The 20883-nt window shown below is 49.8% G+C and overlaps 1 protein-coding gene across 1 annotated transcript in view; it reads left to right on the top strand.

Moving 5' to 3' along the window:
• Positions 1-20883, top strand: part of FAM168A (family with sequence similarity 168 member A) — a 166123-nt gene that overhangs the window by 44185 nt on the left and 101055 nt on the right. The window lies entirely within an intron of this gene.

Raw genomic sequence — 20883 nt, 5'->3', positions numbered from 1 at the left:
TACCTGCTGTAGGGAACCTGCTTTGGCAGGGGGGTTGGACTCAATGATCTCTGGAGGTCCCTTCAAGGACCTACAATTCTGTGATGCTGTGATACTGTGTTGATTTATAAGGTTAATAAGCCCGAGGTAATGAGGGACTGGGATGGAACGCACAGTAGGTGTGTGCTGCTCCTGTAAAGAGCTGGCTTTTTAGTGGTTGTTAGTCTTCACATCATCTTAGTAAACACAGTTGTTTTGTATCCAAAAGAAGGCAAAAGGCATCACTTGGGTCAAAATCAGTGGGTTGGCAAAGGGGCAATCCTCATATGCAGCTCTGTCATCTGCCCATAGACGGCTTTCTATCTGTTTCTATTGCTGCTTTCCATAAAAGAAATCATAGAATCATAGACTTGTGGCCTGGGTTGAAAAGGACCACAGTGATCACCCAGTTTCAACCCCCCTGCTGTGTGCAGGGTTGCCAACCAGCAGCCCAGGCTGCCCAGAGCCACATCCAGCCTGGAAAGCATCACTGTGTGTCTGTCCTGCAGGTGAATTTTCCCCTGGCTATTCATGCTCTGCTCTTACTGCAGAGAAAACACCAGGACAGCTGAAGTGTCAGCCTGACCCAACCCAGCTGCTTTCGTGGCAAAAATAGACTTTTTGTATTCCCCCTTTTTATGTGTGTGGCTGATTGCTTAGTAACACAGACCTTAAATGTCAGCAGCTGGGCTGCCCACTGAGCGTGCTGCTCCCACTCGAGTCAGAGCTGCTGAAAGGCAGATGCAGGCAGAGAGCAGCAGTGCTGATGGATGCTCTCTGCACAGGGATCCATTGCATTACTGCACTTGCACTGCTGATGCATGCTGTCTCCCTTGCTCTCCCAATTTTAGCCCTATCATTGCTCCAGCCCTGCACTGGAGAAAAGCCCTGCTCTGATTCAGTGCCTGCTGTTGGCTTGTGGATGAAAGCAGGCTGATGTTTCTTCCCTTTCCCTCTGCACATCTCAAGTAGGATGGGACAGTGCCAGAGGTTTCAGAAAAACCTTGCTTTTGCTGATCTGGCAGCAATGATGGGTCCTTTTCTCTTGAGTATCAAACCAGAAAAGAAGGACAAAGGGAAAAAGAGGACCTTGACTCTCCACCTGTCCTTTTTTTCTGCCCCCCGTAGCAGCAGTGGGAGGCATAGGTGGGGCTGTGCTGCTTTGTCTGAGCAGAGCAAACAGAAATGCAGGGCTGCAGAAGGGCTGGGAGCAAAGAGAAGGGCACACAGTGGATGAACAGTGAAGGAGGAAGATGGCAGAGGTGGAGCTGAATTGCTGAGAGATTGAGGTGTTTGGAAATGAAAGGGCAGAAGAATTCAGTTAAACTCTTGGTGGGTGTTGTGCTGACCTCTTAACTTTGTCTACTCAGGTTGTTTCCTGCTCAGGAAGTAAGCCCTCATCCCTTTTCCCTGCCAAATCCAGGGCAATGCCAGCAATTAAATAGTTAATCACAGCCCATGTATGTCTGAAAATAGCCTCTCTTATCTGTGTTAATGGTTGGGTTTGAGGTAAACATTTAGAAATGCATTTTGGCATTAGGCTGCGTGCAGTGTGCGTGGATGGAATTTGGTGTGTGTTTAAAAGCCCTTTGGATGAGGTGCTCAGGGACATGATTTAGCAGAGGGCTCTTAGAGTTAGGGTAGGATGGTTGGGTTGAGGTTAGGCTTGATGGTCTGTAAGGTCTTTTCCAACCAAGCAATTCTGTAATCCTGTGGTTCTATGATTCCTAGTGGCTAAGCCTGTTTGGACCTCATGAATTCTCCCTTCACCTCCGAATTTCTGATTTCATGTGAAGAATTTCTTGTCTGGAGTCTTGTGAGTGTTCCATAGAATCTTTAAGGTTGGAAAAAAACCATTAAGGTCACGAGGTGCCAGTTTTGTGGGGTCCAAAGTGCTCCACAGAGCTCTGCTCTGGGACAGGAATTTCCTTTCAGAGCACAGATGGTCTGGATGATGCCACCTGTAGCCACCAATCTTTGTAGGTCCCAGGATCCAGTGGTAGAGTGAGGTGAGATTCCTGGCCATGGTGCTGTGTAATGATGGTGGTACCCAGGCCAGGGGGAGTCACATTTCCTTCTTTTCCTCTGGATGATGTGTAGAGGAGGGGAATAGGTTGGGTTAAAATATTGTCCGTGTTTTAAAATGCAGTTTTCTGCACACGTTGTGGGGTTTTTAATGTTTATGTCTGTGAAAATGCCTGAGTTCAGAGCACGCTGCTCATCTCATGGCTTGGGAAATGCAGGCAGGAGCATATCTGTATCTGCACTGCAGTGCTGTGCAGGTAGGTGGAGGATCACAGAATCACAGAACTACCAAGGTTGGAAAAGACCTTAAAGATGATCCAGTCCAACCATCCATCATAAATCAGGGCGCAGGAGCACCACCCATTGCTTCAGAGCCCTCCTTTGAGGACGTTTGCATTTCAGGTAATGATGTAGCTGGTAAGAAAAAGTGTAGCACTGTGAGTTTCGGGATCAATTAAGATCACAGACCATAGAATGGCTTTGGTTGGAAGGGACCTTAAAGCCCATCCAGTTCCAACCCCTGCCATGGACAGCGTTGCCACCCACCTGATCAGGATGCCAAGGGCTCTATGCAACCTGGTCTTGGACACTTCCAGGAAAGATAATGGGTCTGGGGGGGATCAGAGGACGGGTGTTCGATGCTATTCCATGTAATCTGTGGCGATGTGCATGGGATGTACTTCATTGGAACAGCAGGAGCAGCTGCCTACACCCCTCTAGTGTGTGCATTCTGTTAATCGTATTGCTTCTCACTATAGCTGGATTCCCAGCAGCCTCTCCCATGTTCAGGGAGAAACAGGAGAGTGGACATTCCTGACCAGTAGATACCCTTCATCTCTTGAGCTTTACCTCATCTGTATGAGTTGTGCAGTCGTAAGACTCTCCCAAGTGTACCCCAAGACAAATCTGGGGGCTTCAAGCTGCTGAAATTTGGGTTCCGTCTTCCCTCTCCCACACCAGTCATAAATACAGGGGTGGGCAGGGTTTAGGACCTGTGATTATTTTGACCATCCTTGACATCTTTGGCCATCCTCGATTACATTTTTCCATCCTTACTTACAATATGCATCCTTCATTACTTTATCCATCCTTGCTTCATGTGAGTTTTCACTTCCTGAAAACATTTTCTGGGACATGGTCAGTTACCCAGAGATGATGGAACAGCTGCCCAGAGAGGCTGTGATGCCCCGTCCTTGGAGGTGTTCAAGGCCAGGTTGGATGGGGCCCTGGGCAGCCTGGTTTAGCATGAAACGTGGAGGTTGGTGGCCCTGCATGTGGCAGGGGGTTGGAGATTCATGATCCTTGAGGTCCCTTCCAACCCAAACTGTGATTCTATGACATGGTGGCTATAGGTTGGGGCTGGACTTGGGGATCTTACAGGTCTTTTCCAACCTTAAAAATTCTATGACTTTATGACAGATGAGCCTATGGTCTTTTTTCCTTCTTTGAGGCCAGGAAATGCATTGTAGCTGTATCTCATCATATGGATGTCAGTGAAATGCTCACTGACCCTGACATCTTTTCGTAGTCATGCGTAGCCTTTGGGAACCTGTTGGTAGGGACTGGGATCCACCAGACCTGCAGCGAGCAGGGATCATGGCTCATGCATAGAGAGCGTGTTATGTCAGGTTATGTCTATTTTTTTATATATATGCTTTACTTTTGAGCCACGGATTTCAAAACCATTTCAGAGCTGTGCATTTCCTCAAGACACGAAGGCAGAAAACTCCTCAAACTCCATCCAAACGAGCGCAGTGTGCTGAGAAAACGCCTAGAGGCCTCACCAGTGAGGTGATGGGAGGGAGGTCTGCTCGAGTGCTGCTTGCCATTCTTGCTGGAGAGGTGCAGAAGTGCTCCCAGCTCCCGAAGGCTTTTGCCTGGGAGGCTGCAGTGCACGGGCAGCACGAGTTCCCCATTCCCTGCACTGCTTCCCCGCAGCACTTGTTCCACGTTTCTGCTCCCATAAAAGCCATGCTGGAAGCAATGGCCCTTTGTTCCTTCAGATGTATAATTGACCACCTCTTCCCAGCGTGCCAGCCTTGTTTGTATTGATAAACCAATGTTCTCTGTGTACAGCCTGTAGATGATTCTGCTCCCCGACTGCCGTGCTGCTAAATATACCTGTTTCTGATTAAATGCATTTGAATGTGTGAGTTTGGTTAATCAGCTCCACCTTCCACAGATTCTTTTGCTAGCTCGTAAAGGCTGTGTGTTCTGATTTATAGTGCCAAAAGGGGTAAACTGACATTAAAAGCATTAATTAGTCTTGGTTGGCTGCACAAAGAATAGAGTTGGTGTGAGCCAGCTTTTGATTTAGCCCTTTGTGGGCCTTTGGTTTTGCCTAAGCTTGTTACAGAGTTGTATCTCTGCCTTTTTCATGCTAGATTGTATAATTAGAGTTTAGTGTGAAGTACAGTGATTGGGCTTGAAGAAAGCATGAGCCCCCTACAATTATAAGCAATGAAGCTGTAAAGCAGTTGGACGGGACTTCACGTATATTTTAAATAGAGAAATGTTCTTTGTAACCTGTGGATGTGAAAACTGATTTAGCATTGTTAGATTTCCAGTAAGAACCCAGAGGATTTATTGTGCCTTGGTGCAGTACTGTTGTTTCTGTTGGTGAAGCTTGGAAATGATGTAGAATCGTGCAATTATAGAGTCATTAAGGTTCGAGGAGACCACTAAGGTCATCTAGTCCAACTGTCAACTCATCCCCACCATAATTATGGAGAGGAAAAGAAAGGATACTGGTGAGCATATGCTAGTATAGAGGAGTTCCTGTGCCATCCAGTTCCCATCTCACCTCCATACCTCAGATTTCTGACCTTTCTGACCTTTTAGTGAAGATGTGAGGCCAAAGAGCAAGATGGGATTTGGGATTTTTGGAATCATCTTTCCTCTTGTTTGAATCCATTTATGGCTCATCTTCCCTATCTGTCATGAAAAATGAAAGCAAAGAGCCATTGCAAAGAGTTGTGATGATCATTTTGTCCGGTCCAGTAAAAGGTTTTGGTGAGAAATGAACCTCTATCACTCATTGTTCAATTAATAAAGTTTGTGGGGTTTTTTCAGTGTATTTTTTGGCAAGTTGTAATTGGAAAATTTGGGGCATAACTGAACAAATGGTTAAGTCTCTAATATTTTGAGGACCCAGTGCTGTGATTCTATGATTCTACTACGTCATGGCTTTCCAGATTCTTGATGGAGATAAGATGACAAAAGGGATCCTGCATGCTGAATGAATTTTGCTAGCTGTTGCCTGCTGAGTATTATCCTCATTAGCATCATTGTTCTCCATTGCTTGGGCTTTTTCTTACTCAGTGCAAACAATTTCTAGTGGTTCCTTCCCCCTCTGCAATCAAATGGTTGCAAAGGAGGAAATTAGCAGTTTTTTATGAATCAGGCTCAGGCTGATACAAAGAACTGTTTCTTTTGCCTTCGTGGTTGGACATTCATAAAAATTTGCCATCTCTGCAATATTTGCTTTTCTGAGAGTTTAAAGCAAGTGCTTTTGCTTCAGATATTATGTTTGCTGATGGCTATTTGTGCAAGGCAGTGCGTGTGATTTGCCATGGGGAGGTCTCCCCTTTTCTAGGAAGCTTGGAAGCAGGAGTAGATGATGTATGCTAGGAATGGAGCTCATGTATTCATGTTTTTGGGAAAAGCCAGTCTTTGGCAGGGAGGGTGCAATCAGAATCAAAAGTTAGACTTAAAGCATTAATTAGAATTTCTCTCTTCTTCCTTTTCCTTTCCTTTCCTTTCCTTTCCTTTCCTTTCCTTTCCTTTCCTTTCCTTTCCTTTCCTTTCCTTTCCTTTCCTTTCCTTTCCTTTCCTTTCCTTTCCTTTCCTTTCCTTCCCTTCCCTTCCCTTCCTTCCCTTCCCTTCCTTCCCTTCCCTTCCCTTCCCTTCCCTTCCCTTCCCTTCCCTTCCCTTCCCTTCCCTTCCCTTCCTTCCCTTCCCTTCCCTTCCCTTCCCTTCCCTTCCTTCCCTTCCCTTCCCTTCCCTTCCCTTCCCTTCCCTTCCCTTCCCTTCCCTTCCCTTCCCTTCCCTTCCCTTCCCTTCCCTTCCCTTCCCTTCCCTTCCCTTCCCTTCCCTTCCCTTCCCTTCCCTTCCCTTCCCTTCCTTCCCTTCCCTTCCCTTCCCTTCCCTTCCCTTCCCTTCCCTTCCCTTCCCTTCCCTTCCCTTCCCTTCCCTTCCCTTCCCTTCCCTTCCCTTCCCTTCCCTTCCCTTCCCTTCCCTTCCCTTCCCTTCCCTTCCCTTCCCTTCCCTTCCCTTCCCTTCCCTTCCCTTCCCTTCCCTTCCCTTCCCTTCCCTTCCCTTCCCTTCCCTTCCCTTCCCTTCCCTTCCCTTCCCTTCCCTTCCCTTCCCTTCCCTTCCCTTCCCTTCCCTTCCCTTCCCTTCCCTTCCCTTCCCTTCCCTTCCCTTCCCTTCCCTTCCCTTCCCCCTTCCCTTTCCTTCTTCTCCTTCTCCTTCTCCCTTCCCTTTCCTTCTTCTCCTTCTCCTTCTCCCTTCCCTTTCCTTCTTCTCCTTCTCCTTCTCCTTCTCCTTCTCCTTCTCCTTCTCCTTCTCCTTCTCCTTCTCCTTCTCCTTCTCCTTCTCCTTCTCCTTCTCCTTCTCCTTCTCCTTCTCCTTCTCCTTCTCCTTCTCCTTCTCCTTCTCCTTCTCCTTCTCCTTCTCCTTCTCCTTCTCCTTCTCCTTCTCCTTCTCCTTCTCCTTCTCCTTCTCCTTCTCCTTCTCCTTCTCCTTCTCCTTCTCCCTTCCCCTTCCCCTTCCCCTTCCCCTTCCCCTTCCCCTAGCATGGCATTTGAGGGAGTGGGACCATACCAAATCCTAATAAAAGCAGGTTCAGGTGATGGCAGAATTGGCTCACGTTCAGGACAGGGCCTCCTTCCTTTGAAATCCATCCCATGCTTCCTCCAGAAGTCTGTACTTAGGCTCGATGTTTTCAAGTTGAGATCATGTACAATCATAAGGATTGGAAAAGACCTCCAAGATCCCCAACCCAACCCATCCCACCATGCCCACTGTCTCTCAGTGCCACATCTCTGCTGTTCTTGAGCTCCTCCTTGGACAGGGATTCCATCCTCACCACCCTGGGCAGGCTGTGCCAGTGCATTATCAGTTTTTGAAGATGATTTTTTTTACCTACCATCCAACCTGTGACACAACTTGAGGCCATCTCCTCTCCTCCTATCTCTTCACCTGGGAGAAGAGGGCCCCTAATGATGCCAGGTATACAAAACATCAGCAAGTTTTATTTTAATGTACTGGGAAGGAAGGAGAAGGCGCTTTTTAGTCCTGTCGTTTTTGATCTTGGCTCCCTGGGTTTTCAGCATTCACTTTTGATACTTCACTGGTGCTTGAGCACGCAGACATTATGGGGTCATCCATGGTATCAGCAGAATCACTCTGGCCAGCTTTTCGAGGCATGTCTATAGCATTAAGTCTCAAATTGAAAAGGTAGTCCCCTCTGGAGTCTTGACCTCATCTCAAAATGGCTCTCTCCTGCTCTTTGGAGCCTTTGGGTTCTATTCCAGTGTTTTTTCCTCTTCATCAAGGCAGCTTTCTTAATTGCTGTGACTGCTGGGCAGCAGTTGTACTCTGTTGCCTTACAGACCTCCTTTTCTTCACTTCCTTCATAATAAAGTGGTTTCTGGAGCGTTGCCAGGCATCCAGCCCAAAGTGTCTTCCAGCTTTACATCAAACAAGGGACGGTGCAGCCGGATTTCTGTCCTAATCCCTCTTCCCAAAGACAAAGAAGTCAGCACTGTCTAGACATCGGCGTTTGGAAGATCCCGTTTCCTTTATCGCAGGGCAATGTAAGGCGGAGGGTTCCCTCTTTCTCCTTTTCATCCCACATAAATGTCCCCAAAGCCTCCAAATCCGCCATCGCTGGCTGCGAAAATCCAGCACGACAGCAGCAAGCGATGTGGGGCAGAGCTATGGAACAACACACTGTGAGTGTTGGCTGGTGGCCCTTGTGGCGTATGGGCAAAGCATTTGTCATTTAAAATCTCCCTTTCATCCCAAACGCTGAGTTCAGCCACAAGCCATCACACGACATGCGCCAGCTGCTCCTAACATTCTTTACTTTTGTGGCTTGCTTATTGCAGGGGTTCTCCTTTCAGGATACAACTGACGTTGTTCTGTTTGACATTGCACAGTGGAGGAGTGGGTCTGTGCATGCTGCAGGCTGTGAGTAGGAAAAGGGAGAGAGTTTGCTGGTTTTCTTCTTCTTTGGAAGTTTCTTTCTACTGATGGCAAGTTTTGACCTTTTTCTTTCCCAGCGCTCTGCTGGGAAGCTGAGTTAATGAGAGCTCATAACAGTCTTGGTTACTCTTGGGTGGGTTCTACTTCTGTATTGGAGCATTACAGAATCACCAGGGTTGGAAAAGACCTTCAAGACCATCCAGTCCAACCGTCCACCCATCACCAATAGCTCTCACTAAACCACGTCCCTCAAATCCAAACGTTCCTTGAACACCTCCAGGCTCGGTGACTCCACCACCTCCCTGCGCAGCCCATTGCACTGCCTGACCACTCTTTCAGAGGAGCAGTTATTTCCTAACATCCACAGAATAGACAGAAAAATATTGGGAAAACTCAAGATCTGTAGCAGAGCAAACGTTGCCTTCAGGATGTCCTTTCCTTTCCTTTCCTTTCCTTTCCTTTCCTTTCCTTTCCTTTCCTTTCCTTTCCTTTCCTTTCCTTTCCTTTCCTTTCCTTTCCTTTCCTTTCCTTTCCTTTCCTTTCCTTTCCTTTCCTTTCCTTTCCTTTCCTTTCCTTTCCTTTCCTCTCCTCTCCTCTCCTCTCCTCTCCTCTCCTCTCCTCTCCTCTCCTCTCCTCTCCTCTCCTCTCCTCTCCTCTCCTCTCCTCTCCTCTCCTCTCCTCTCCTCTCCTCTCCTCTCCTCTCCTCTCCTCTCCTCTCCTCTCCTCTCCTCTCCTCTCCTCTCCTCTCCTCTCCTCTCCTCTCCTCTCCTCTCCTCTCCTCTCCTCTCCTCTCCTCTCCTCTCCTCTCCTCTCCTCTCCTCTCCTCTCCTCTCCTCTCCTCTCCTCTCCTCTCCTCTCCTCTCCTCTCCTCTCCTCTCCTCTCCTCTCCTCTCCTCTCCTCTCCTCTCCTCTCCTCTCCTCTCCTCTCCTCTCCTCTCCTCTCCTCTCCTCTCCTCTCCTCTCCTCTCCTCTCCTCTCCTCTCCTCTCCTCTCCTCTCCTCTCCTCTCCTCTCCTCTCCTCTCCTCTCCTCTCCTCTCCTCTCCTCTCCTCTCCTCTCCTCTCCTCTCCTCTCCTCTCCTCTCCTCTCCTCTCCTCTTCTCCTCTCCTCTCCTCTCCTCTCCTCTCCTCTCCTCTCCTCTCCTCTCCTCTCCTCTCCTCTCCTCTCCTCTCCTCTCCTCTCCTCTCCTCTCCTCTCCTCTCCTCTCCTCTCCTCTCCTCTCCTCTCCTCTCCTCTCCTCTCCTCTCCTCTCCTCTCCTCTCCTCTCCTCTCCTCTCCTCTCCTCTCCTCTCCTCTCCTCTCCTCTCCTCTCCTTTCCAAGGTCTTCTTGCCCTCGTTTTGGGGATGGGCTCTTCACACGCTTCTGTCTCCCAGGTTTTGCTTGCCCTCCATCCTACACCAAGACCTCTGCACGGTGGGAGCCAGCAAGTGTAGGCAGGAGAATTAGGAACTTGAAGGCTGCAGTTGGGCCAAATTAACGTGTAGATGGGGAAGTCATCGTCCTTGGAGGTGTTAAAAAACATGGAGATGTGGCACTGAGGAGCATGATCAATGGGCATGGTGGACTGGGGTCGGGCTTGGGGATCTGTGAGGTCTTTTCCAACCTCAGTGATTCTATAGATTTGTCAGCAGTGCTTCTATCCAAATCTCTCCCTCTCTAAAACTACTGTTGATTTTGCAAAAGGCGCCTTGGTTTGAGTGCTAGAGCAGTGATGGGGCAGTCTGTTTCTTCTCTCTTCTGCCTCTTAAAAGTAAAGCACCTGGTTTTTGGTTGAGGCTCCTCTTGTGTGGCATGTGGGGATGCACAGATATCTGCAGCAAACGATCATCCTGTGGACAGGTAGGTTGAAATGGGGCAAATTTGGCTCTGAATTTTCATGCAGTTGACAGTAAGGGAAGCCTTGACCTCCAGAATCTCCTGAATATTACAGAAGACGACCTGATCAATTAAGGTGCATCATCTTTGATGGGTTAATGGTTGAGCAAGATCATCTTGGTGGTCTTTTCCAGCCTTAATGTTTGGATGATTCTTTGTAAGAGGCAGTACAGAACTCTACCAAGCACTGTAGGTCAAATGATGAATGTAGGGATTGTACGTTGGCTGCAAACCCGCTTTTGGTGGCTGGTTTATCTTCCTGAAATCCTCTTTGTCTTCCCTGAAAGGCAGCACTGAGAGGGCTTTCGTCTTGCTGAAGGAAGGAAAGTTTGTAGTAAAAGTAACTTCTCCAATGCATGGTCCTCTGTGCAAGGGAGATTTTTCCTGTTGTGCAAGCTGGAGTCACATTCTGAAGGTACAAAAAATAGGTTAAGTAGTAATACACTGTTATTTTGGTCTTCAGTTACCATGAAATCAGAAACTTTTGCTGCTCTCCAAGTCATTTTGATGGTTGGGCTAGATGAATGGTGGTCTTTTCCAACCTTAATGGCTCTGTGATTACTAATTACAGCAATGAGAGCTCGTGGAGCTGGGATCTGCTTTCAGTCCCCTGATCTTCAGAAACGCCCTTCGTGTTTCAGAATGTGATACTGCACTGCTTATGGGCAGGTTGGATTTGAAAGGTACTTCTGCAGCAAAAGTGCCTGGAAACGATTGGAAAATTCCCCGTTCATCCCATGTCAGCAGTCAAATTGTTGCTGGATTGTTTCACACGTGGTTGGATACGAGGAGAAAAATGTCTTCTGAGGAAGAGTGGCAGGGCAGTGGCACAGGGTGGCATCACCACCCCTGGGGCTGTTCAGGAGCAGTCAGTGGGCACGGTGAGATTGGGTTGGGGTTGGCCTTGGGGTTCTTGGAGGTCATTTCTGACCTTATTGATTCTGTGATTCTGTGATTATTGCCAGCTCGTCGGAAGTTTGGATGGTCGTTTGTGAACGGATGGAGCGGTGTTGTCTCCTTTGTTCCTCATAGAATCATAGAATCATAGAATCACCAAGGTTGGAAAAGACCTAAAACATCACCCAGTCCAACCGTTCACCTATTCCCAACAGCTCCCACTAAACCACGTCCCTCAACACAACATCCAGTCTTTCCTTGAACACCCCCAGGCTCGGTGACTCCACCACCTCCCTGGGCATCCATTGCACTGCCTGACCACCCTTTCTGAACAGTAATACTTCCTCATGTCCAGCCTGAATCTCCCCTGCCGTAGCTTGAAGCCGTTCCCCCTGGTCCTATCACTGATGACACGAGAGCAGAGGCCGACCCCCAGCTCCCTGCAGCCTCCCTTCAGGCAGCCATAGAGAGCAATGAGGTCTCCCCTGAGCCTCCTCTTCTCCAGGCTGAACATTCCCAGCTCCTTCAGCCTCTCCTCATCAGCCCTGTGTTCCAGACCCCTCACCAGCTTTGTTGCCCTCCTTTGAACACGTTCCAGGGCCTCAATGTCTTTCTTGCAGTGAGGGGCCCAAAACTGGACACAGCACTCGAGGTGCGGCCTCACCAGTGCTGAATACAGGGGAACAATCACCTCTCTGCTCCTGCTGGCAGCACTGTTTCTGATGCAAGCCAGGATGCCATTGGCCTTCTTGGCCACCTGGGCACACTGTGGGCTCATGTTCAGCCCAGCATCAATCAATACCCCCAGGTCCATTTCCTCTATGCAGTCCTCCAGCCACACCGCCCCAAGCCTGCAGCGTCGCCTGGGGTTGTTGTGGCCGAAGTGCAGGACCCGGCATTTGGCCTTGTTGAAACTCATCCCATTGGCTTCAGCCCAGCTCTCCAGCCTGTCCAGGTCCCTCTGCAGGGCCTCGCTACCCCCAGGCAGATCCACACTTCCAGCCAATTTGGTGTCATCTGCGAATTTACTGAGGCTGCACTCGATGCCCTCATCGAGGTCATCAATAAAGATATTGAAGAGGACAGGCCCCAGCACCGACCCCTGGGGAACACCACTCAGGGGCGTTTGGTTTTGGGCTGCTAAATATTTTGCATTTAATGCTCAAAGAAGGGATTGCAGATTCGTCCATCACTTCTCTTCACTGCTTTACAAAGGAGTGTAGGCAAAAAACTCTCAGGCTGTGGAAAGCAACTCAGAGTGATGATACTGTAGAGGCAGAGCACCGCTACGGCTGAGCTCCAGTCCCTCCCTGGATGCCTCCCCTCACCTGGCTGTGGATGACAGCCGTATCCATGTGTTGGCTTTATCCCTGTGGCTTACAATGTGGGTCTAGGTGCTCAAAACTGCCTGTGCATGGATTTTACTGTCTTCTGTGCTTTTAAAATTCATTCTCCTGAGCGCCGTGTTGTGCTGAGAGTGCATCAGCAAAATGTGAGTCTCTGTAGCGCAACAAGAATGTTTTCTGCATGAGGAGGAAAATGCACTGAGTTCTTTCTTTCTTTCTTTCTTTTTTCCTCAAATAGGAATGCAGTTTGCTTTAAGGGAAGAGAATCCTTTTGCTCCCTTAAAATATTTTGCTGGGGAGAAAATTCAGGCTTTCCTTTGGAAGCCAGACACGTAGCTGAGCCATCAATCCTCATCATCTTGGTCGTCTTCCACCCACCTCTTCCTTTTTGTGTGGTTTTCAAAAGAAGACAACCCCACACTGGATTTGTGCTGGTTTTCATATGGCTGTGCCGTGGCTCCAGGTTGTGTGTCAGCCATAGGATAGGCACAGATGGGTTTGGTGTCTCTCAACTGTTGCAGGAAGATAAATGGAACATGGAGAATTAAAACGTAGAGGTGTTGGTACAGGGAAGGATGTGGCAATGCTGCACGTTTGGGTCGTTCTTCATGGCTGTAGTGGGCTGGGGCAGTGTTGATCCCATGCTAAGGAATGCAGCCTTCAATGGAATGCTCAGCAAACTCCATCTGGAGCAACTTGGGAATAACCCACTTCTGGGAGATGCTTGTAATATGTTTTATTTCCTGTTTATTTAAGAGTTTTTACCTTTAAATTGTCTGTCAACCTTGTCCATGGCGTGGACTTGGGCCTGGATGATCCTCAAGGTCCCATCCGACCCAACCCTTCTATGATCCTATGACTCTGTATATGTATGAATTGGTTTCATACCCCAATTCTCTTTGAATCCCATAGATCTTTTCCCAGCATCACTTAACAGTGAGTTTGTCCAACCTGGAGCAAATTGCAGTTGAGTTTTAATTTCTTCTCTTATCCCTCATTCTTGCAGTGTATGGTGAGGTAAACAGTGGCGTTTAATTTCATTTCCTGATCTCTTTTTTCTGGATATTGCTTTCATACACAGTGTTTCTCTCCACCAGTTAAACTCAATGTTCTTTTCCCAATGTGTGATTCATCCCTTCGGCCATGTGAAGTGGAAAAGGAAAGGAAGAAAGGGAGGATGGAGAGGGGTAACCATGAATGCTGTGGGGTCAACTGGAGTGCAGCCTTGTAGGTCGGTGACTGTAGAGTTCCTTGCCTTACCTTCCATACTCTTCAAGCAGCTCAGTCTTGCTTCATATCTTCATATCTTGATAAAACTCTGTGAGATGAATAAAAAAGGGGCTTTTGTGTTCTTCACTCTTTTCCAGTTGTAGTGCCATATTCGCCATACCGCAGGTCCTGGCAGAGCAGTTTGGAGCACCGTGCTCTTACCCTCTGAGCAGCCTGAAAATCCAGTGTTTAATACTAGGCTGTCACCTGCAGCTGATCTAATCCACAAGCATCCCTTTTTCTCCTATCCCTAATTTAGTTTTAGTGGAGTCTTTATAGAACTTTTCTTGACAGCTTTTTGAGGTCATCCCCTACCCCCAATTGCGGCTTCTTTGGTTGTTGCTCTGTAGCCACAGTGGAGGGATTTTGCCTGAGCTCTTCTGCTCCCCGTGCTGTGTCTGTTTGTTGGAGTCTCATAGGGCTGCAAGTCATTGCAGCCAGTTTGCTTCATGTCAGATAAGACATTGGGTAATTCCATGCTAATCCTTAATACGCTTATTAAAGATAAATACAAACCTTCTGCTGTTATGTAATGAGTGATGTGAACACAACAGAGCATTTTGGTAAACAGATTCTTCCATCATCTTCCTGAATTACTTAACAAACAATCTTTGGGTTTACAGACAAACCCCACTGTGTGTTTACTTTATCTCCCATGGTGTATTTCTGCAGGATACTCATCTTCCCATACCTGAAAAATAATAAATATGGAGTAGGTTTCTAGAATGTTTGTGATATTTGTGGTTGGTAGGAAGGGAGGTGATGGCCTCAAATTGCACCAGGAGAGGGCCAGGTTGGGTAATATGGAAAATTTCTTCTCCAAAGAGTGGTGATGTGGTGGCACAGCTGCTCAGGGAGTGGGGAAGCATCCGTCCCTGCAGGAGTGAAGGACCATGGGGATGTGGCACTGAGGGCTGTGGGCAGTGGGCATGGTGCAGTGGTTTGGGCTTGGGGTTGGGGATCTTGGAGGTCTTCTCCAACGTGCTGTGGTGGTTGATGCTGTTCGTCTTCCCCCACGTAAACCCAATGGGATATTGAGAAGAAGAGGTTTTGTCAAACCTTATGGAGTCACAGAGTGGTTTGGGTTGGAAGAGACCTTAAGGATCTTAGAATCATATCATAGAATGACAGAAAGGCCTGGGCTGCAAAGGAGCAGAGCGCTCATCCAGCTCCAAGCCCTGCTGTGTGCAGGTTGCCAAGCAGCAGCCCAGGCTGCCCAGAGCCACATCCAGCCTGGCCTTGAATGCCTGCAGGGATGGGGCATCCACAGCCTCCTTGGGCAACCTGTGCCAGTGCCTCACCACCCTCTGCCTCCAAAACTTCCTCCTCACATCCAACCCAAACCTCCCCTGTCTCACTTTCAAGCCATTCCCCTTGTCCTGTCACCACCCACCCTCACACACAGCCGTTCCCCCTCCCATTTATCTGCTTCTATCAAGTACTGGAAGGCCGCAGTGAGGTATCCCTGGGTCTCGTTCAGCTTACGATACACTTTGTCTTATAAAGGCCTGTCAGTGAATGTTGAAGAATAAAAATGGGGGGAAATCTAGAAGGTGGTCACAAACGAGAAGAGAATGGAATCACAGTACATCAGTAGAAGGAGATGAGCATGGTAAGGAAAGCCCCAAAAGGTTCCCGAGAAAGATGTCACGAGGTGGAAGCAGTAGACGAGCTTAATGAGACAAGCAGTCTGTTCTGAAGGTTATTTTAATGGTTTAGATGCTCTGCTCAGCTTCAAACCAAGACGAGGTGAGCACAGAGCAGCTGCCTTTGTCCTCGAGAGCATCCCTGTGTGTGTGGGTCCGTGCTGGGGTCCGTAGCTGGGATGTGCTGGGAAGCTGCCCCTGTCCATGCAGGGTGGATCCTCAGGCTGCCTGCAGGAGCGCAGAGCAGTGCAGAACAGGGCAGGTGCTTTCTTCGTGCTTCGGTCGGTGCCTTGGCCAGGTGCAGACACGGGTTGTTGGGCAGAGGCTGCGGTGCTTTGGTTGTGTGTGTGTGCAGAAGTCTTTCTGCAAGGCAGAGGAGAGGGAAGGCAGAAAGGAGCAGCCTCCTGCCCTGCTGCCCTGTGCTGCCGGCCCCTGCACAGCCCTGCTCACCGGGTTGCTGCTCTGCCAGCCATTTCCATGGCCGTGTGGGGCTGCCTGTGTCCCCAGGGCTGTATTGGAGGCACGGAGACCAGATGGAGAGCTGAGGACAGGCGCGTGTCCTCCTGTGGTTCCATCTTGGAGCGGATGCCCTTCTGCAAGGCAGAGGGGAAAGAAGGCAGAAAGGAGCAGCCTGCTGCCCTGCTGCCCTGTGCTGCCCTCCCCTGCACAGCCCTGCTCACCGGGTTGCTGCTCTGAAAATGATTTTTTTGGCCATTTCGGGCTCAGTGTGTCAGCAACACCACACTGACGTGGCCACTGCAGTCAGCAGGTCCGGTGCCAGCACCTGGAGTGGGGTCAGGACTCAGCACAGCAGCACCAAAAGTTGGGGTGATGGCAGGGGGATTTTGGGGAGCTTCCCTGGTCCTTTAGGAGCACAACAGGCTCCAGTTTGGAGCTGACTTATCTTTTCTGTAGGACAGCAGCACTTTGGGTCATCTGGTGCCAGTTGTGCTGGGCTGTCCATCTGCAAGGCAGAGGGGAAGGAATGAAAGGAGCAGCCTGCTGCCCTGCTGCCCTGTGCTGCCCTCCCCTGCACAGCCCTGCTCACCGGGTTGCTGCTCTGAAAATGGTTTCCTTGGCCATTTGGGTCACCAATGCCATGTTGACACAGGCACTGCGGTCTGCAGGTCCGGTGCCAGCACCTGGAGTGGGGTCAGGACTCAGCACAGCAGCCCCCAGCATTGGGGCAGGGCAAGGGAAAGCATGGGGAGCTGGCAGGGTCCCGCAGGAGCGAGGCGGGCTGCAGTTTGGGAGCGACTTATCTGTGGTGGGGGTGAGCACAGGAGCGTCTCGCCGTCCTGCTGTGTCCCTGTCCCCGTGTGTGGCTGTGAGGCAGAGGAGGAGCGGCCCCATCCATCGCCATGGGCTGCTCCTGCCCGCCACAGCCCTGGCTCCCTGGGTCCTGGGCGGCGCTCTGGGGCTGGCACTGCCCTTGTGCTCAGCATTCCGGGCTGCTGTGACACCAAGCTGGCTCTGGAACACAGCCCCCCCAGCGTGGTGCTCTTGTGACATGGCTGTGCCGGCTGCAGGGGGCTTCCTGGAGCTGCTGGCTGCCCCTGGCAACGTGGCCGTGCCATAGCAGGGCTGGTGCTGCCTGGCCTGGGGCTGCTGCCTTGCGCCGTCCGTCTCATAAAGGAAGCAATGAGTTGTTGTTCAGTTGGTTCCTGATGGTACTTAGGCTGTGTGAGCATTTTGTGTCTCACAACATTTGGTTGACACAGGCTCTGCGGTCCGCAGGACTGGTGCCAGCACCGGGAGTGGGGTCAGGACTCAGCAAAGCAGCACCAAAAGTTGGGGTGAGGGCAGGGGGATTTTTGGAAGCTTCCCTGATCCTGTAGGAGCACAACAGGCTCCAGTTTGGAGCTGACTGATCTTTTCTGTAGGACACCAGTTTGGAGGGCTGCGCTGCAGCACTTTGGGTCCATCCCTCCATCCCCCCATCCCTCCATCCCTCCATCCATCCATCCATCCATCCATCCATCCATCCATCCATCCATCCATGCATCCATCCATCCCTCCATCCATCCATCCATCCATCCATCCATCCATCCATCCATCCATCCATCCCTCCATCAATCCACCCCCCCATCCCCCATCCATCCATCCATCCATCCCCCCATCCCCCAATCCCCCAATCCATCCATCCATCCATCCCCCCATCCATCCATCCCCCCATCCATCCATCCATCCATCCATCCATCCATCCATCCATCCCTCCATCCATCCATCCATCCATCCATCCATCCATCCATCCATCCATCCATCCACCCATCCCTCCATCCATCCATCCCTCCATCCATCCATCCATCCATCCATCCATCCATCCATCCATCCATCCATCCCTCCATCTATCCATCCATCCCTCCATCCATCCATCCATCCATCCATCCATCCATCCATCCATCCATCCATCCATCCATCCCTCCCTCCATCCATCCATCCATCCATCCATCCATCCATCCATCCATCCATCCATCCATCCATCCATCCATCCCTCCATCCATCCATCCATCCATCCATCCATCCATCCATCCATCCATCCATCCATCCCTCCATCCATCCATCCATCCATCCATCCATCCATCCATCCATCCCTCCATCCATCCATCCATCCATCCATCCATCCATCCATCCCTCCATCCATCCATCCATCCATCCATCCATCCATCCATCCATCCATCCATCCATCCATCCATCCATCCATCCACTTTGCCCCTGCTGGGTGGAAGCAAGACTCCGACAGGGATGTAATCCTACTTAGAAACCCCCTTTAGCAAATGTGATCAATGCAGCTTAGTGGGAAGGTGCCATTGTGCCCCGGAGGCGTTTTCTGCTGCGGAGCTCAGCCCTTGCAGGGATTCTTCCATGGGGTTGTGAGAAGCGTTGATCCCTTCAAGGCCTGTGCTTCCTGAAGGATGCTCTCTCTCAGCTCCAAGCCCTGCTGTGTGCAGGTCGCCAAGCAGCAGCCCAGGCTGCCCAGAGCCACATCCAGCCTGGCCTTGAATGCCTGCAGGGATGGGGCATCCACAGCCTCCTTGGGCAACCTGTGCCAGTGCCTCACCACCCTCTGCCTCCAAAACTTCCTCAATCTTTTCCAACCCCAGTTAGAATCATAGAGTTGCACAGGTTGGAAAAGACCTTCAAGACCATCAGCTCCAACCTCAAATATCACCAAGTCCAGCCTCAAGAGAGGCAGAACTTTGTTTTTCCTACACTCAAACAATGGAATTGTGAACTGCCACGTGCTGAAAGTTCCTCGGTCTTGAGGTGATGGTGATGGGAAGAAGCAAAGAGAAAACACTGCTGGGTCTCCCTGTGGCTGGGGCTCACAGTAGCAATCTGGCAGTGATGTCCTCCGATGCCTGCAAAGTGATTTTGCTTTTCTTTAGGCCAGGGAAGATTCTTAGAGATGATAAAACACTGGGCTGTTGTTGCAACTGATATATATAAATAGTATTATATATATATATATATATAAAATAATATTTAAAATAAAAACTGATGTTGCTATTTATTCTTATTCAACAGAAGCACTGAGGAGTGAGGTCTTTTGGTTACACTGGTTATGCAGAGATAATGTTGGTGTTAAGTGTGAGGTGTAAAAAAAAACCAGAAATGTGCCTACCCATCAAATTTTAACTTGAAAAAGGTTCTGTAATTCTGTAAGGTGTGCAGCTTTTGTAACTCCCAAAGCCTTTCTTCTTTTTTGAGGTAGAAGAAATTTGCAAAGTATGTAGATCAAATATTATTTTCATAAAATCATAGAATCACAGAATGGTTTGGGTTGGAAGGGAGTTCAAGGATCACGAAGCTCCAACCCCCCACCAATGCAGGGCCACCAACCTCCCCATCTCACAGCAGCCCAGGCTGCCCAGGGCCCCATCCAACCTGGCCTCCAACACCTCCAGGGATGGACGGGGCATCACAGCCTCTCTGGGCAGCTGTTCCAGCCCCTCACCATCCTCTCAGTAATTAACTTCCCCTGATATCCAAAGGGGGGAATTTTCCCTATAATATCATGTTTTCCTAAGCCCCAGTAACCGATGGGCCATTGGCTGATGTGGAAATGTAAGTTCATGGTGATCACTCACAGCAAATTCCAGTGAAGTCCTGGCAGCTCCGAATCCCTTCTCAAATGACAGCTGATTTCTGAAGCTGGGAGCAAGAGATTTGTGCTTCTGGCTGGAATTGTCCTCTTGTTATATTAGCTTTCTTTAGTACGTGTTAGAATCTTGCAATCATAGAATATTCCAGGTTGGAAGGGAGCCCCAAGGATCAGCACAGCTGCTTGCAGGTCATGGAATCATGAAAGTTGGAAAGGACCTCTCAGATCATCTAACCCAACCATCAGCCATCCCTACTGTGCCCACTGACCGTGTTCCTCAGTGCCACATCTACAGTGACTCAGGCACGTGGAGCTCAGAGCCCCAAATCCCCCAGGCTACAGGGTCCCAAATATATGCACAGAGAGCAGCCCTGCCTGGGGTAATGAGGCTTCTTTATGGATGAAAAGCTCCTGAACAACTCTACAACGAGCAGAGAGAACCTCGAGCATCCTCAGCCAAGAGCACTGATGAAAGCAGGGTGCAAGGTCAGGCTGTTGGAAACTGATCACGTGTGGAAGGCTTCATAATGTGGCCAAAAAGTGTTGTGATGCATGGAGGTGGATGGATGGAATATCCACCATCCCAGGCTGGCAGGGGCCCATTAGGACCATCAAGTCCAAATCCTGGCTCCATACAAGGATGCTGGATTTGCAAAAGGTGAGCGGTGCTACTAAAGGACTCAGACACCAAAAGTGGAGTTCCTCAGATGTGATCTCTGAGCCCAACCCCCAGCCCCACACATCACCCCAAACCCAACCCTATGGCCCAGAGCAGTGTCCCAGCACTCCCTGAGCTCCAGCAGCTCAGGGCTGTGCCATGCCCACCACTCAATGGGGCAGAACCTTCTCCTGATATCCCATCCCGTTCTCTTCTGGTTTTTCTGCTCTGTCAGTTCTTGGAGAACTGAGATTCCTATGAAGAGAATAAGGATTATTTGCACGGACTCAGACATCAGTGATGCTGAAACACCAACCAGACGGCCCATGGGCAGCCTAACATTGAAGTGGGACATAAATCACTGCCCGAGGTCCCTTCCAGCCTGAATTATTCTGTGATTTTTGATGCAGAATGGAATTATTCGCTGATCTCTTGGGGTTCGCATCTCTGCACACAGCAGAGATGGGAGCATGGATTTGCAGCAGGAATTTACCTGCTGAGGGTCTGTGTTGGATGGGAGCTTTGGCTCCTGGGTCACAGTATGGACCCATACCAGAAATTAGAGCTGTACCTGTGAGGATTTTGTAGGGGTGTGCGGTATGTAGCAACAGCACAAGTTTTAAACTGGAAGAGGGTAGATTTAGAGCAGAGATTGCGAAGAAATTCCATCCTGTGAGGGTGGTGAGACAGTGGTGCAGGTTGCCCAGCCAGGCTGTGGATGCCCCGTCCCTGGAAGCACTGCAGGCCAGGCTGGATGGGGCTGTGAGCAACCTGGGCTATGGGAGGTGTCCCTGCCTGCAGCAGGGGGTTGGGAGTGGGTGAGCTTCAAGGTCC

This window comes from Tympanuchus pallidicinctus, unplaced genomic scaffold, assembly GCF_026119805.1.
Source record: "Tympanuchus pallidicinctus isolate F22 unplaced genomic scaffold, pur_lepc_1.0 scaffold36, whole genome shotgun sequence".
Taxonomy (NCBI): Eukaryota; Metazoa; Chordata; class Aves; order Galliformes; family Phasianidae; genus Tympanuchus; species Tympanuchus pallidicinctus.
Note: the sequence above shows the minus strand (reverse complement) of the source record. Positions and strands in the feature narration are given on the sequence as shown.